The sequence below is a fragment of the Paroedura picta genome, chromosome 14, assembly GCF_049243985.1.
Source record: "Paroedura picta isolate Pp20150507F chromosome 14, Ppicta_v3.0, whole genome shotgun sequence".
Classification (NCBI taxonomy): domain Eukaryota; kingdom Metazoa; phylum Chordata; class Lepidosauria; order Squamata; family Gekkonidae; genus Paroedura; species Paroedura picta.
This window is the reverse complement of record NC_135382.1, coordinates 40,274,391-40,290,464: the sequence shown is the minus strand read 5'-3', so window position 1 is coordinate 40,290,464 and position 16,074 is coordinate 40,274,391. Positions and strand designations below refer to the sequence as shown.

The following is a 16,074-nucleotide window of genomic DNA, read 5'->3' as shown; positions in this document are numbered from 1 at the left end:
TCCTAAAATTTTTTGGGTGGGTGCCATTTTTGTTGGGCCCGCCTTGGCGAATGAGGACCTGAGCTAGGCAAGCCCGCCGATAATCACATTGAATGCTGCAAAAGCTTCCGTTGGCAAGTCGTACAAAGATGGTCCCGCCCCACAAACGTGTCTGTCTGCTCCTTATGGGTCGTCTTTGCTCATTCGTTGCATTGCCCCAAGGGAAGGCAATAGGTGAATATAACAGAGAGAGAGACCTTGACCACTATGGTGCCTTCACTCTTGACCCCTCCCGGCTAGCACAACCTTCTCCCACCTTCTAGCGAAACCTGAGGCTGCAGACTTTGCAGTCTTCCATTAGCTTGTAAAATTCAGGGAATAAATACTTTTCTAGAGCAAGACGATGTGGGACTTGCAGCATCATCAGAATACTTTAAATGGCCTTTTTGTGCTTCCCAAACTGGATATTTTAAAATGACTTCAGGTGGGACAGAATGAGGTTGGCATTTGTTCCTGCTCACTATCATACTATGATCCCTTCATGAACCTGATTTCCTTTGTCAAACACTGATATGTACAGATTTACAGCTCACCTCCTATGAAGAAGAGTTGGTTCTTATATGCTGCCTTTCTCTACCCGAAGGAGTCTCAAAGCGGCTTACATTCACCTTCCCTTCCTCTCCCCACAACCCTGTGAGGGAGGTGGGCCTGAGAGAGCTCCGAGAGAACTGCTCTATCAGGGCCATGACTGGCCCAAGGTCACCGAGCTGGCTGCATGTGGGGAGCGGGAAATCAAACCCAGCTTGACAGATTAGAAGCCTCCGCTCTTAACCACTACACTACAATGCAAATATAGATGTTTTAAGGAAGAGGATAACACCAGTGTCTATGTGTTTATTTAGAAGAGGGCTGTTTGTTTAACTCTTTAAGGTATCTTACTGCATATTAAAAATGTTCAGGGCAGTCATTGTTCTACTGCCGTCCCTTTCCTATCTTTGCCTCCTATGAGAATCTTCTAACCTCACCTCAAATCAGCTTTTGTCTTCCAGCCTTCCTTTCAGCCGAGTCCGTGTCAGCCCACCATGAATACCGAGAACAGCTTGCAAACCCGGCCGGAGGAGAGGCAGACCCTAAAGGCTTAGAAACGAAAACGCCAATTAAACAACCCCCAAGAGCACTGTGGAATAAAGGTCTTGTGATCTTTAAGTCAATGTCATGATTTCTTCCCCTGGAGGAGGGATGTCTAATTGATACCCCTGTGGGACTGCCAAATCCTTGAGGTCCGTTAACACGTCTGTGCAGCACAGTGGCACTTGTTACAGGACCTTCATGTCTGCCTGGTCTACACAGGCGGCAGCAGTGCTGTGGTGGGAGACCGAAGACACACAGCTCTGCTTCTGACTGCTTGCAGAGAAGGCGTATTCGCAATGCTTCTTTGCACAGAAGCTCCCTGAAACTGAACAAATGATTACAAACCGGGGGAGGCAGTTAATCTTTCTCCTACCAGGGAGAATTTGTTTAAAGCTCTGAGCTATTTTCCTATTCTCAGGGATAACGTTAGAATATGTGCAGAGGGCATTTTCTTAAGCAAAGCCATCGCTCACTTACTGGGAAAAGAATTCCAAACCTGAGCACCAATCAGCATGGTGTAGTGGTTACGAGGGGTGGCTTCTAATCTGGTGAGCCTGGTTTGATTCCCCACTCCTCCACATGCAGCCAGCTGGGTGACCTTGGGCTAGTCACAGCTCTGATAGTGCTGTTTTGACTTTCTCAGCCTCACCTTCCTCCCTGCCTTCCCTGTTGTTTTTTCCTGATTTATTTCACTGTGTCTCTGGCCCTGTGCCTATTCCTTGTCACCAATGAGTAAGAATCCTTGCAATTTGCTTCCTTGAAGCCAGCTGTGCTTTATCTAGTGCAGCAGCTTTTCAGACTGGGGGGCAGGCTGTTCTCCTCCTGGATCTTCTGGCTTCTGTCATGTGGAGGTAGCAGAACTGCAATCAGCTCCACACCTGGGGGTGGGGACAGGGCCCCCAAGAAAGCGGGCAAGAGGCACAGGATGGTCAGACCCCTGCCCTGCTCCAAAGAAGGAGGTTGCCACGGAGTATGATCCTTGGACTGTGCGGGAGCTAAGGGGGAATTCTTGTCACAGTGGCGCATGTGTCGTGTGGCAGACATGAGCAGGCTTGGCACAGCCCTGTGCTTTCGAGACGCAGGCTCTGTTTTCGCACACGTGGCATGTCAGGCGCATCTGCCAGCCCCCAAAGCAGATGCCGGGGGGCTGCCTCTTTGCCGCCGCCCCACACTCCAGTTGGGACACCAGGCGCCAGGGCTCTGTCAGCTACCTGTGGCTGTGGCTGTGTCCGCGGCGCCTGGCAGCTGGAGACTGGCTTTGTTTCCAAATACGGCAGGTGCTTCTGAGCATGTCTTGCCATCGACTGAATTTATTTACTTGTTTGCGTTTCACTCCCGCTTTCCTGACGACAGATTCTGGCAAATGATGCAGGCAGGCATGCTTCCCGGAGGCCTCCAGCCCTTCGCAGGACCCACCCGCCCACCGTGGATGTGCCTGCCCGGGCAGGTGAGGTCCTGGCCCCGCCCCCCAGGCACCTTCTCACCTGCATCAGCCTCTTGGCGGGGAATGAGCCCGTGGTGGCAAATCTCTCTTCTGCATGCCAAATTGCCCGCAGTATTAATGCTCCCTGTTGGTTTAGTTAGAGAGAAGGAAAAGGTAAGTGCTGCTGAGGCACGGTGGTTGCAGGGAGGTGAGTGCCGGCTACGGAAGAAAAGGGGTGTGTGTGGAAGGGCTTTTGGACAGGCTGCTGAGAAACCCAACCCAGGCAGCCCCTTCAAATATCTGCCACCCGCCCTGAAGGACCGAAGTTGTTTGAAGACTCCTCAGAGGCGAAGGAGGATGCCCAGCAGAGGGCAACAGCGTCCAGCGACAACTTCTGGCCAGTCTGCCCAGCGGCTCCCCTCGGGTGACCTTTGCCATCTCGGGCTGCAGCCTGGCTTGCTTTGGCTAGTGCCCGCCCACTTCTGCCCTAGCCGGTCTCCACCGACCTCCCAGGCCCTGTTTCCCTCTGGTGGGAGGCATTCTCCGATTATGACGGGGCAGAACTTAGCCAGGAGTCCCTAAACTGTGGCACAGACTGCGCACACACCGCAGAACAAAGGGAAGATTTCTTTGCATTAAAAATGGATGCCCCACGCCTTCTGCAAGGCTTGCAAAGTGCATGTGAAACACACACAATCCGTAATGGCAACCAAACAAAAGCAAGAAAATGGTAAACAATCACCATCCGTAACACCAGCCCAGCAGGGGGGGGGAGGGGCTGGAAAGGACTTTTTGAGATAAAGACTTTACAGGCTTTCAAAAAATAACCAAACCGTAAATAAATAAAAGTGTTTTTTTTTTGTCACAGCCTGAAATGAAAGAAACCAGCTTGAGAAGACCCTCTGTGTGTGCTCATCTTACAAGAAGAAGCCAAAAAAGGGGAAATGTCCTTTACAAGGCAAGTGAGCATGACAACGGCTTGGAGTCCTGCTTCTGGGTTTCTGAAGAAACTGGAAGTCGAGGCCACGCACACGCATAGATAAACACCCACCCACACAGCTCCCACCATGAGAAATGGGGCAAGCTGAACATCCCTGAACAGGGTGACTGTTAAAAACCTCCATCCAAGCCTGCTCACCAGAAGCCAAGCTGCAGGCAAGATCTCAGCTTCTCCGTAGACACGATGCATTTGGGAAAAGGCAAGCATTTCGTTTCTGGCCAAGCTAGACAAAAGGGCCACTCCGATGTTGTTAGGCTCCCAGCTTCACACCTCTGCTTCCCTCCCCCCAACCAACCATTGTGAGCAAGGTGCTTACTCTGGGGGATAAAGCTAGAAGCGACTCTGGACAATCTCTGAAGTGGAAATAGCAACTGTGCAGTCACCTGGGCCCTAGGATCACTGCCAGGCCGGAAGATTACGGTTGACCGTCCATCCAAAGCAGGTGCAATCAGTCACGATGAGATCTGGATGTCTGTGCTTTGCTTGCTCAACGTCTGAGTCGAGGGCGCGTTCTGCCCTCTCTGCATTGTACCTGTGTTCTTTCCCACACATTTGTGTGACCAGGGGAACATTATCCCAGAGGCCTTGAAGGGCAAGAGACCCGTGAATTGGCAATGAGGCGTTTTGTCAAGCAGGAGACAAAACATTTCAATCAGGAGCCCCTGTTGTCAGTGGGGGGTGCAGAGATGCCAGGCACTGCTTCTGCGTGGCTGGAGGCAGAATATTAGCAAGTCACGTGCCCTGTGCTATGCCAGGGCTGCAAAGAGGAGGCTCAATCCCAGGGGAGAGACCGTGGGAAGCCAGCCGTGACTGGCACGGAGGAGGTAAGTCGGGCTCCCTGCAGCTGCGGTGCTGAAGGAGGCACTTTCCTCCTGGGGATGGAGGTTCCCCAGTTCACTCGCATGAGCCTCTGGGCCCGAGAGGCACTCAGCCTCTGACTCCCAGGGCCAGGAAGCAACAGCGGGGGAAGGCCCCTGCCTCCGAGCCCTGCGGCTGGCCTCCAGAGGAACTGGTTGGCCAGGGAGTAAAGCTGGATGCTGACTCGATGGGCCCTCACTGATTCGATCCTGCAGGACTCTTCTGATGAAGGCCTCGGCCTCTCTGCCCTGCTGTTGGCCCTCCAGAGGAAATGGTTGGCCACTAAGGGAGACAGGAGGCTGGCCCCGAAGGAGCACTGGTCCCATCCCGCAGGGGTCCTCTTCGTTTTACTCTGTAGCTCCAGTAAAAAGTGAATATTGCCAGGGGGGATCTCCCCCCCCCGTCCATCCATATGCCAGGGGTTCTGATCTCTCCTCCCACGCTAGTCTGTCCCACAGAGGGGACTCCAATCCAGCTGATATCTATAGTCCAAAGAGCCACCCCTCTCCATCTCTTAGCCTGGGCACAAAACCCTAATTGAATCTGCATAGATGGGAGGGCAGGGGTCACGAAAAGGGGGAGGTGAGGCAGCCTGTCCATCTGGCCCACGTCAGGAGAAACCCTGTCCCTTTGTCACGGCCAGGCCATACACAAGCAGCCCTCCTTGACCTCTGGATCTTGAGCCAGGGCGATCTGGTCCTTTGGTTTCTGCCCTGTTTGCTCAAGGAAGGAACTCACGGAAGGAAAAGAGGGAGGGAGGGGGAGAGAGATCTGCGGGGGGGGGGTGTCAGTGTGCCAAAGGACTTCAAAACATGGGATTTTGCATGATGGGGATTATTTGGATTCATTTGTTCATGGCCACACTCATCCATGTGCTAGCCCTTTTAGCCTTTTTCATTATTATATATATATGAAAAAACAAGATCCCTCATGTGACATTTGGAAATGGGAGGGTCACTCCCCTCCCCCCCACCTCCTGAAGTGCCTCGTCTCTGACCCCAGCCAGGCTGACTTCCCGGACGGACACCCTTCTGGAACCTTCTCCTGGGCTGACGTGGAATCCGCAGGGTGTGGGTTCAGGCGGGGTCTGAAGTGGCCGCTCAAAGGAGGAAGCTGCAGCACTGGACAGCAGCACAGGCCTGAGCCAGAGGCCAGCTGTGTTCTTCTCCCGGGCCGGCCCAATATCCCAAGTCAAGAAGGACAATAGGCAATTCCTTGCCAGGGTGGACCCCCCCCCCCCCAAGGATTCCTCCAGGCTCTGGTCCCAGTCCTTTGAGAGTCGTTTCCTCTGGGCCATTGGATCTTATCCCTAAGGAAAAGGCCAAATCATTCCACACCAAATTGTCCCCCTGCCCAAATTTCCCAACCGCATCATAACAAGTCCTGTGGCCTTCCTGCTGGAGGTGGGGGTGAAGGCTTTCTGACTCGAGGGGCTGTCAGTCCAAAAATCTGTCCTTGGAATCACTACAAATAATCAGAATCTGAACCAGTTGGCCTTGGTGTTAGTCCAAAAGCAGGCAAAGGAATAACAGAAGGCTCCTGAACACGTGCAGAGTGCTTTCCTCGCAGCGTTGGTTGTAAGTCTCCCACCAAGGCTGAGTAGCTTTCAGAGCAAGGTGGCCTCTGTGGTGGTGGTGGGGAGATTTGTTCAAAAACAGTCCCCCCCCCCCACTGCCAGCTCCCTGCTCTTTGCACTACCAAAGGGCTACCCCCCCCCCATCTTTTCCGGCTCCCCCGGGTCCTGCACAGCCCAACGTGGCTGCGTTCTTGGGCTCTGTTTCTCCAAAGTGCTCCTCGCTTCCGGGCGCGGGGGCCCTTCTCGGTGCTACCGGGAGACCAAGAAGATGGAGCTCTCCGTGCAGAGCCCAGCTACCCAGAACTCCCTGGGTGTGAAGCACTTGCCTGGAGAGGCTGCCACATCACTTGGAGAGCAAGAAGATAAGTGCAAAATAGGCCCATTATCCTAATTGTATCCAATGGTGATTGACGGAGAGGCGCTTTTTCTGTTCCACAGGCATGAGATGAATGCCTCCCAGGGACGCTGGGCTCTCAGCACAGCCAGGGCCCCTGGAGGCAGACAGAGGACTGGGGCAGGGGCAGGGGCAGGGACGGGGGGGGGGGGACTGGGCTTCATTTTCTCCTATGGGCCCAGGCAGCAGAGGGGCCAGGCATAGGCTTGCCAGCTTCTGATTCCCTGGAAATTTGGGGATGGAACCCAAAGAGGGAGGGTTTGGGAGGGATGGCTCCCAGTTGGGTAGAATGCCATCGTCTCTGGAGGGGAGCTCTCCTGGAGGTCCCTGGTAGTCCCAGGAGATTTCTAGGCCCCACTGGGAGGCTGGCAGCCCTGGGGTGCCCTTCAACGAAGCAAAACCCTCAGTTGTTGACTGCTGCCCTGAGAGAGGGCAACTTTCCTCCCGGGCATGGTGGGTCGCCTCTCCCCTGCTGTGGGGCCATTTGGACATCTCGGACTCCCAGTTGTTTTGAGACATCTGTCTCAGCAGGCCCTTCATATTTGGGGAGGAACTTCCCCCCCCCCCATTCCCTTCTGAGCCAAAGCTATTTTGCTGTATGTGGGGGGGGGGCAGAGAGTGGCATATAATATTTCAAAATCCTTCTGTATTTGCCAACAGAATCTTCTAGAAGAGAATGGTAAAATTCTGTGTCTCAAAAGCTGACATGCTCCTGATTTCATGAACCAAGACAGGCATGCAAGTGGATTTCCCTCTCTCTCCCCAGGGGTCTGCCCAGGGGGGTGGGGGAGAGGAGGAGAAACGGAGTGGACATAAGAGGGTGAGCTAATTTACAGGCCAGACACTGAGAGCAGGTCCCTCCACTGGAGACGGTGGCATAATCAGTGGAGGACTGATCCAGGGTTACGTTTCCCTGATCACCTTTGCTGCTTGGAAGGACAGGGATCTGTTCATTTCAGACAGATAAAAATAACCTGGCCTCTCTTGCCCCCTTGCTTTAGGATGGGTCTAGTCCCCAGAATCAGAAAGGTGGACTCAAATCTTAGCAGAACAACATTTATTCCCACAGCAGCTCTGACTGTATCGTGTCCAAGACAGACAAACTTGGGAGGGAATGAAGGTGCAGCCGTTACACCTTTCCGGACACTCTACCTGCAGGGCCCTACCCACAGGAACAGCTCTGCTGGGTCAGACCAAGGAGGGCCCATCCAGTCCAGCCTCCCGTCTCACCCAGGGGCCAGCCAGTTCCTCTGCAGGGCCAGCAACGGGGCAGAGAGGCCGAGGCCTTCCTAAGGATATCAGGGGAGCCCTGCTGAGTCGGACGAGGGAAGGCCTTCCCCCAAGGCTGCCTCCTGGCCTGGGACTCAGAGGCTGAATGCACGACGAATGACAAATGAGAGGTCACGGAGAGCCGAATGTCAGTGTTGTGAGCAACAGCTCAGCAGGGCTTTCACACCTGAGTTCAAAGCCATGACGTGCGGCTGCAGAGACTGACCCAAGAGGAACACTCAGGGCTCCAGCGAGGAGAGCTTAGTCCGTGGGCAGAGGAGGCTGCCTTCCCATCGGCCCCATTTTTCTTCCTAACCAAACGGGTGGCCCAGGGAGGAGCCCGGCCTGCGGTCCGGAGCTGGGCTGAAGCAGCGGCAGGCCAAGGAGGGCTGTTTGGGCACAGTCAGATGGACCCCAGCTGGTGACTTGGCCCATCTTGGCTCTGAAGCCTCCTCTGTGGTGCTCAGGCAGGCGCTGAGGGTTCTCCCTCCTTCCGCTCTGTCTAATGTGCAAAGGGGCTGTGGGGGCATTCTGAAATGGCGGACCCTTCCAGACCCATGGGAATGCCCAGCTGGTGGAGAGAGGAGCTGGTCCCAGGAGATTGTCCCCCATCTGGATGAGGGACTCAAACTGAGGGCCGGACCAACGTCTTTCTCAGGGGCCCCCAAAGCCTTCCGTGTCGAATCTCTCCTCCGTGTGTCCCTCCTCCATTGGCCAAGGTCGCTGCAAACCTGCGGAAGAGAGGGATGACGGTTAAGGGGCGTGGCCTGACGGGTTCCTCCTGTTGCCGAACATCAGGACCAAAGTCTGCTGGGGAAAGTAGCCAAGGACCGGGCTGCCGTTCCTGGAGCCATCCCACCCACCCACCCACCCACCCACCCCGCCTTTCCTGCCCACCGGTGAAACAGAAGCCCATGGCAAAGCCCTTGTGGAGATGCCCAGGAGAGGCGGCAGGGCTCGGATGACCCTCGCCCGCCAGGAGGACAAGGGAGACGGAGACCTGGGTGCCAGAGGAGGGCAAACAGAGGCCCTCCCACTCAAAGCCTGGGATGTAAAATTTATCAGCCGTCTTTTCCCCTTCCCCGTTTGGCACAAGGAGGAAAATGCGGAGGAGGCTGCCAAGCCCACCGCAGCCCCCGCTGCCCCCCAGTCCTGGCACTTGCTCCAAGCAGCAGGGCTGCCCATGTGTTTGGGCGCCCTCTCTTTTCCGCCTCCCGTCCGTCGCTGAGAAGATCTCCGTCCTCTGGCTTCCTCCCTGCCAATTTCTCGAAGAGCGAGAGCTGGCACGGCAGGCGGCTCCGGTGGCAACCCAAAGCAGAAGCCGGGGAGGCTGGGCGCTACGGAGGAAACATGGACCCATGCCATCGACAGAGCGGCGCGTGTGCCAGGATGCCAGAAGGCAGCATGGGGCCAAAGGAACACACGAGCCTGAGAAGCTGGCAGCCCACTGCGAAGCAGGTGGCACCTGAGTTGGCAGAGGTGCCATGGAGGATGGGCGGATGAGAGGCAGCAGCCCGGGCAAGAGTGAGCGAGCGAAAGAGGCAGGGAAGCCGGGAGACCAGGGCAGGTAGCGGATGGCAGAGCCAGAGGAAGGAAAAGGTACTTGCTTTCGTTTTTGGAGACAAAAGAACCTTTGCGTGTCTGTGTTTTGTGTGTCCATCTGTGTGCCCCATGCATGGCTCCTTGCCTGCCTGCAGCAAGGAAGGGGGTGTTTGTGCATGGTCTCCCTTCTGGAGCGAGTCCGAATCTGGCTAGTCATGGGTCAGTCCCGTAGAAGACGGAACACGCAGCTGCTCTTCCTCGAGGGCTTGTGTCCCTCTGCCTCTCGTGCCCGAGAGTGTCTCGTGCCTCTCAGCCCAAGGTGTGTGTTTAATGCCCACCATTTGCCAAGCCGTAGAATGCCTGATCTGGATGTGGGCTGAGAGAGCTGAGAGATCTTGCAGCATCCCCCCCCCATACACACCCCCCCCCCATGGGCCTGGGCGAGGGTGCTAGTCCGAAAACCGGGGTCTCTTCCTGGTCTTGCACCGACACGAGGCAAGTGCTGAGAGTCTCAGCCATCCTTCTCTCTTCCAGCCGGGCATGCCCGCCCGGGATCCGTTCGGCCTCCCCTCCCGGGCAGAGGTCCAGGGTGGGCTGGGCTGGGCTGTGCTGGCCCTGGCTGGGGCAGACCCCCCTGTACTTCCCAACAGAGGAGAGCGGGCAAACGCCACCAGCAGCCACCCAACGATACCCAGGAGGGTCTATCTGGTTCCTGCTGGGGAGCGATAAGCGCTTTTCCACAAGAGTGACACCTGGCAAAATTCCAGAATTCAAAAAACATTTTTTAAAAAATAGTTCAAAATTCAGCTTTGAGAGATGAATTTTTGGAAAGCTACTGTAAACATTGCTGGCGAACCGTCAGACAATATTAATAAACAGCCATTTTATCTCAGATGCTTAAATCTTTCGATGAAGGTTAAAGGACGGGTTTCATTAGAAAGACAGAGATGTGAATTGCAAAAATTTCCTCAAGACTTTTCCTTCCCTCCCTCCCTCCACATTCATCGTCCTTTCCTTCTTGTGCCCCCCCCCCCGTTTTTGGGGCACAGCAGAGAAGTCTGAGTTCCCGCTAAGGGTCGAAGGGGAACTGCCTGCTCTTGGACTGGGAGGCTCTCCCATTGGGGAAGCCAAGTGGGGGACGGCCAGGGAAGATGGCTGCTCTGGTGGCACTCCCAGAGCCCCCCCCCTCCCCTGGCCCGGCTTGGATCCAAGGTCGCCCTCCGGATGCTGGGGCCTTGGGCTTGGGTGTCACGGGCCGCCGGAGGGCATGCTCCTCTCACCTGTCATCCACCTCAAGTCTCAGCAAGAAAGGGAGGTGACAAAGAAAGGCAGGAAACAAGAAAAAACAGATTGAGGTCTGTCTGTACTGAACAGAATGCCCTCTTTAGCCCTGAAAAGAAAGGGACCCCCCTGCAGTTTGTGTGTGCGCGGGTGGGGGTGGGGGTGGGGGTGTCTGTGGCCTCAAGGCGTTGCCCAATTGCTGCCCGCCAGATGCCGCACCAGAGCCCCTGGGCATGGGCCGGACATCACAGCGGGGCTGCAAGGCCTTCACAAGATCTCCACGGCTGATCTTCCAGGAGGTGAAACGAGGGCCCCCGTGGGCTGCTTGTCCAGGAACAGCTCCCAGGATCCTTCTTCGGAAGGCCGAGTGGGAAAATATCTCTGCTCAACAGACCTTCCCAGAGCACACTTAGCCAGACCCAGGCACCAACGCTGCCTCTCCCCCCTGCCCCTGCCCCACTCCTGCAGCCATTGGTACTCCGGTGCTTCCCCCCTCTGTTCATCTTAGCCTCTATTGTCCTGGGAAGAATTCTCGTCCGTTTGCCCCCCAGTTGCTCCCCCTTGCAAGCTCCCTGGTCTTGACATACCTGTATCTTTCTAAAATCCTGCAGGACTGGGGCAATTTCTGGGGTGTGGTGATGCAGCTGGCAAAACAGGTAGGGTGTCCTGGGACGGTGGGGGCAGCTTTCCAAGGCCAGAAACGGCTCTCTCCCCCGTGCTCCACTCCCAATTATGAGGAGAGGTAAACTGCCTGACAATGAACCAGCCGGCTGAGGCAGGTCAGAGAACCCGCCTGAAGGAAGAGAGAACCGGGAGATGGAACATGGGTCTGAGCGCTGCTCCCCTTAAAGGTTTCTCAGAAAGCAAATGGAGAGGCGTGGAGGCGGGGGTCACGGGGGGGGGGGGAGTTCAGGATCACTAGGCAAGTTCTCAGCACCCTCCCAAACAAGCTGCCTTCCCCAGGACGCTTTGGGGGAAGGCAGGACAGCATACGGCTGGGGTATCGGTGCCCCTGTGCCTGGCTGGCCTGACTGCACAGTCAGGTCACCTCCTGTGCTGGTGTGATGCATGCGCCTAATCAGAGCCTTTCTCTTGCAGTGCAGGTCTGGGGGTGCCAAAACCTGGACACTTTGGGGAGCCTGCCAAAGCCTGCCAAAGGTGGGGTTTGCGAGGGGGGGGGAGGGAATTCCAGTGGGGTAGAATGCCATTGAGGCCCCCTCCTCAACGGCCATTTTCTCCAGGGTAACTGGTCCCTTTTGCCTGGAGATGAACTTCCAGGGGATCCCAAGGCCCCACCTGGAGGCTGGCATGGAGAGGGTGCCTGGGCTGGGGTAGCCAAGTGCCTTTGGCCAGCACGGACGTGAGCAGACCAGTCTGTCCTTGGCACCCACGCCCCTGGACTCTGCTGGGCCTCGGCCCCCTCTCCCTTCCCTTCCCTTCCCTTCCCTTCCCTTCCCTTCCCTTCCCTTCCCTTCCCTTCCCTTCCCTTCCCTTCCCTTCCCTTCCCTTCCCTTCCCTTCCCTTCCCTTCCCTTCCCTTCCCTTCCCTTCCCCTTCCCTTCCCCTTCCCTTCCCTTCCCTTCCCTTCCCTTCCCTTCCCTTCCCTTCCCTTCCCTTCCCTTCCCTCCCCTTATTTCACAGTTCCTGCTTCCTGCATAAAGCCCGGAGCTCTCCAGAGACCCTGGCCAGATGTTCTCTGCAGCGTAGCACATTGCTTCGCTAATGAAAAATTCATGGCGCCTCACTCCCTTTCGGCAGGAAAGCCTCCTGCAACTCCTGAACCAGCCGCGGGAAGGAAAGCTGCCCTGGGCCCGCCGCATTCCAATAAAGGCGCCCACCTCTGGGGCAGGATGGGGGGGGGGACAAAGTGCAGTGGCATCGAGAGCCCCTCTCCTGTCCGCTCCCTCCCTCGCCTTGAAGTCAGGCTGGGCAGCAGCTCCGGGGGGGGGGGGGCATTCGTCCCACAGCAGACAGAGGAGGGGAGACATTGGCCAGGACGCTGGGATGCCCTCCGTTTGGTGGGCCAGGTTTAGTCCAATTGTGCCCGATCTGCCCTTGTCCTTCTTGGGGGGGAGACCACCCAGGGTGTTTGCGTGAAGGATCCATGGCTGGATTTGTCATGACTGAATCCTGCAGACTAAACCATCAAATGTGTTTAGGATGTCAGCATCCCAGGCTCTTCAAGGCACGACGTCATCTACTGACAACATGGGGGGCCGCAGCAGGAGGGCCCCGTGGCTCTTTCTTGCCAGGTTTCCTCCTTGCGCATCCGTAAGAGCGGAGAGAAGGGGCGAATGTGACACGGAGGGTTTCATGTTTGCTTGCTTGTTTTGCAAATGCCTCCCAACACGATCCAGGGCCTCCCAGAACAAATGGCTCAGGTGATTCCAGGGCCGGCAGGGAAGAGGAGACCGGAGAGTCCCGTGTCCCTCCCAAGGGGCTTGCCCTCATGCTCTGCATCCTCAGACTATGCTATGAAGCTGGGCCTTCTCAGCGGTGGCCCCAGGGCCACAGAGATGCCTCCTGAGGGTCTTGGGCAGGCCAAGTTGCAGTGCCATTCCATTGCATCCTTAACACTTTCTTCTTTAAAAGCAGTTATGGAGGAGGCTGAAAAGGAGGGTGGGGGCTATGCTGTGATTTTACGCAGAAGGGGCCTTCTATGTGGCTGCTGGCGGTCAGCTCTCAGGGTCCGCCGTGCTCTGTGCTGCTTGCAGAAGAGCAGCCTTGGGGTCCTGTGCACGTGCCACCATCCCTTTCCCTCCCTCCCTCCCAGCCAGCCCTCCTTGAGCATCGGCAGGGGCAGGTTCCAGAGCAGACCTCAGCCCGAGAGGCCGGGCCCTGGCTCGAGGGGGTGGGAGGGCAGTGGGCAGGCTCCCCAGCCCATCCGGGTGGTGATAAGCTATGCATGTCATGTAGAAATATAAACATGTTCTGGAGAACAAATGATGTTAATTTGCTGAGAGGCTCCGAAGCCGCGCACAAGCCCAGGGCCTTGAGGGAGGGAGGGGGAAGGGAGGGAGGGAGGGAGGCAGCAGCAGCTGTGCTGGAATTAATGGCCGTGCGCCAAATTAGCCGTGCCATGCATCATCGTCAGAGGGAGAAATACCAGCTGAAGGAGGGAGGGAGGGGAGGGGAGGGGGCTACCGGAGGGCACAATCCACCAGGAAGCCCTCCCATGCAAGCCCCGCTGGAGCACACAGGGATGGGCGGCTTCCCTGGAGATGTCCAAGTGGTGAGCTTCCCAGAGCTGGCCGTCCAAGCGCCAGGCAGGGCATCATCACGCTGGACATTGGAGGCAAGAGAATGTCTCTGACCAGGCCTTGCTGCATACTCTCCTTGCCAGAGAATGTGGCCTTGTGTTCCCCTGGGGGACCACGTGACAGAAAGGCTTAGTCTGAGGGGGCTGCTTCACACCTGCAAGCCCTTACCTGGCCCCTCGGCCCTCAACTTGCCAGTGAGAACCAGCCGGAAGGCTCTCGTGCTCCCTTCTAAGTGGCATTGCTTTTGTGTCCCCTCCAGGTGCTGCTGACCCCAGAAGCCCTTTCCCCATCACGGGCCCTCCTCCCAAGACACCAGGCTCAGGGACGCCAATGACGACTGACTCGCTGATGCAGAGTAAAACCCACCTCGTCCACCATCCTCTTTCCAGCTGGAATCCCCCGTTCCCTCTGGAAGCCTCTCTGCTCACGAGGTCCCTCCTGCTCCACTGGCCCCCTTCATCTTTCCCATCCAAGGAGCAGGAGATTCTTAGGCAGCCTCTGCAAACCCAGCTGTATGGCCTTCGCAGTCCTGACCCACGTCAGCCCCACCTGGTACCAGGATCTCAGAAGTGCTACCTGCCTGAAACCTCCAAGGGCATGCAGGAAGAAAGAGGACAGTTAAAAAGAAGGATCCCAAACAAGCAAGGTCAGCCTTTGACCCAGAGACTCAAGGCCAATTTGGATCAGCTGTTCTTGGTTGGAGCTTATTCACCTGCAGGTTTTTAAAGGGGCAGAGGGAATTCTCCATCGGGCGGAAGAAAGAAGCAGCTACCTGGTGTTGTGGAGGGTAATTTTTAAACAAGGAAATTCCACATGGCTTGAAAGGGAAGAATGTCCAAGGGGAGAATTTCTCCAACATCAGCATCTCAATGTGACATTCAAGACTTTCTGAAATACACAGAACTTTACACTCGGACTGCATAATTTGGATATGAACTGGCCTCACCGATAGATTATACTTTTTAGAATATGGGCTAAGTACTTGGTGGACTACAGATTGTCCCTCTCCAAATTACTAAAGTTGGAAAAAGTGAGTGGATTTGGTTGCCAACTCAGACCGAAGGGGGCCAGTAACCCTACAGGTTTGTTATCATATATGAACATTGGGCTGTCAGAGGCAGAGCCTCCTAACCGGAGCCAAGAGCATTTTCTTGAAGGTCCTAAGTGTTCTAGGGAAGTAAAAGTCCCCCATCAGGTAACGAATTGTGCCGAACAGAGCTGGATGCTGGACTGGACGGGCCACTGGCCTGATCCAGCAGGGCTCTTTGGATGTCCTTTAGTGGGATGAAGGAGTCCCAGACTTATCCATGATTCCACTGAACCCGAGACCCCTTGGAGGAGATATTTCTAAGGCAATCCTTGCTCCTTTAAACATGCTTGGATCTTACTCCCTGGAAACAATCCATTCCAGAGCTGCCTGTGTGTTATCAGAGTATGAAGAAGCCGCTATGTCAGCCCTTCCCTCTCTGCCCTCTTTGTTGTCCCCCCATATCTTGGTGTTGCTGTGGGTAATGCAGAAGGAGTGGCAAAATCACCAAAGTGCAAAGGTGTGTGCTGTGGAGGTGGAGGGGCAGTCATGCCCCCAGGGATGGTTCAGCCGTCGCTGTGCATTTGGTGTCTCTCGGAGCCCTGGAGCCATGGCCTTCCGAGGCTCAGAGGTGGCTGCTTTCCCACCGGAGCTCCTTGGCCCAGGGCCAACACGGATGGGCGGCTGTTGGCAGAGCACCCTTGTGGGGTCACGGGTGACCTCTCTCCAGCCCAGGCCCCTACCTTTTGCGGCTTCTGTCTTGAGCCAAGGTAGCATTTGCCGTCATCTGCAGCAGAGCAAAACCAAGTTTGCCCTGAAGGCGGCAGGGAGGGCCAGGCTTAGATTCGTAGGTGCCGCCTTGTGCTGGCGTCTTCTCTCCCTCGTAGTGAGAGGGATGCTGAGTGAGACACGCTGCCCCTCCCCCAGCCCCCCCCCCATCGCCATGCAAATGCAAACACAGCCGCTTCCCCAGCCAGGCTGCCAGTCTCCAGCCAACGCCCTTCAAACGTCCCCTCCTGCCTGCTTCCCTGCAGAGCGTGAGCAGGAGGGTCTCCCGGTGGATTGGGCCCAGAAGAGACATTCTCCCCGGTGCTTCCGAAGGGGCGGGTGGCTCCTACACGTGCCGCTAGGCTGGATGTTGCACTGGAGTATACTGGGGTGGGGGGAGGGTTGTCACCTTGTCTGTGGCTCCCAGAGGGTGTTGTCGGCCAGTGGCCTTTGGTGCCATGGCCGGCGTCATGTGCGGGAACATGCAAGAGCGAATCCAGATGCACACGGGGGGGAGAGGGGGGCTCCCTGCTTGAATTTCAATTTCATCGTCTCACAATCAGTTTC

At 56.3% G+C, this 16,074-nt stretch overlaps 1 long non-coding RNA gene across 1 annotated transcript; it reads right to left on the bottom strand.

The window, feature by feature from the left end:
• Positions 1–7,767: 7,767 nt before the first annotated feature.
• Positions 7,768–14,321, bottom strand: LOC143823731 (uncharacterized). The gene is made up of 2 exons (XR_013226565.1): positions 14,079–14,321; positions 7,768–8,361 (listed from the first exon to the last, which is right to left on the bottom strand). It is a non-coding gene; the product is annotated as an uncharacterized LOC143823731 (long non-coding RNA).
• Between the last annotated feature and the right edge of the window lie 1,753 nt (positions 14,322–16,074).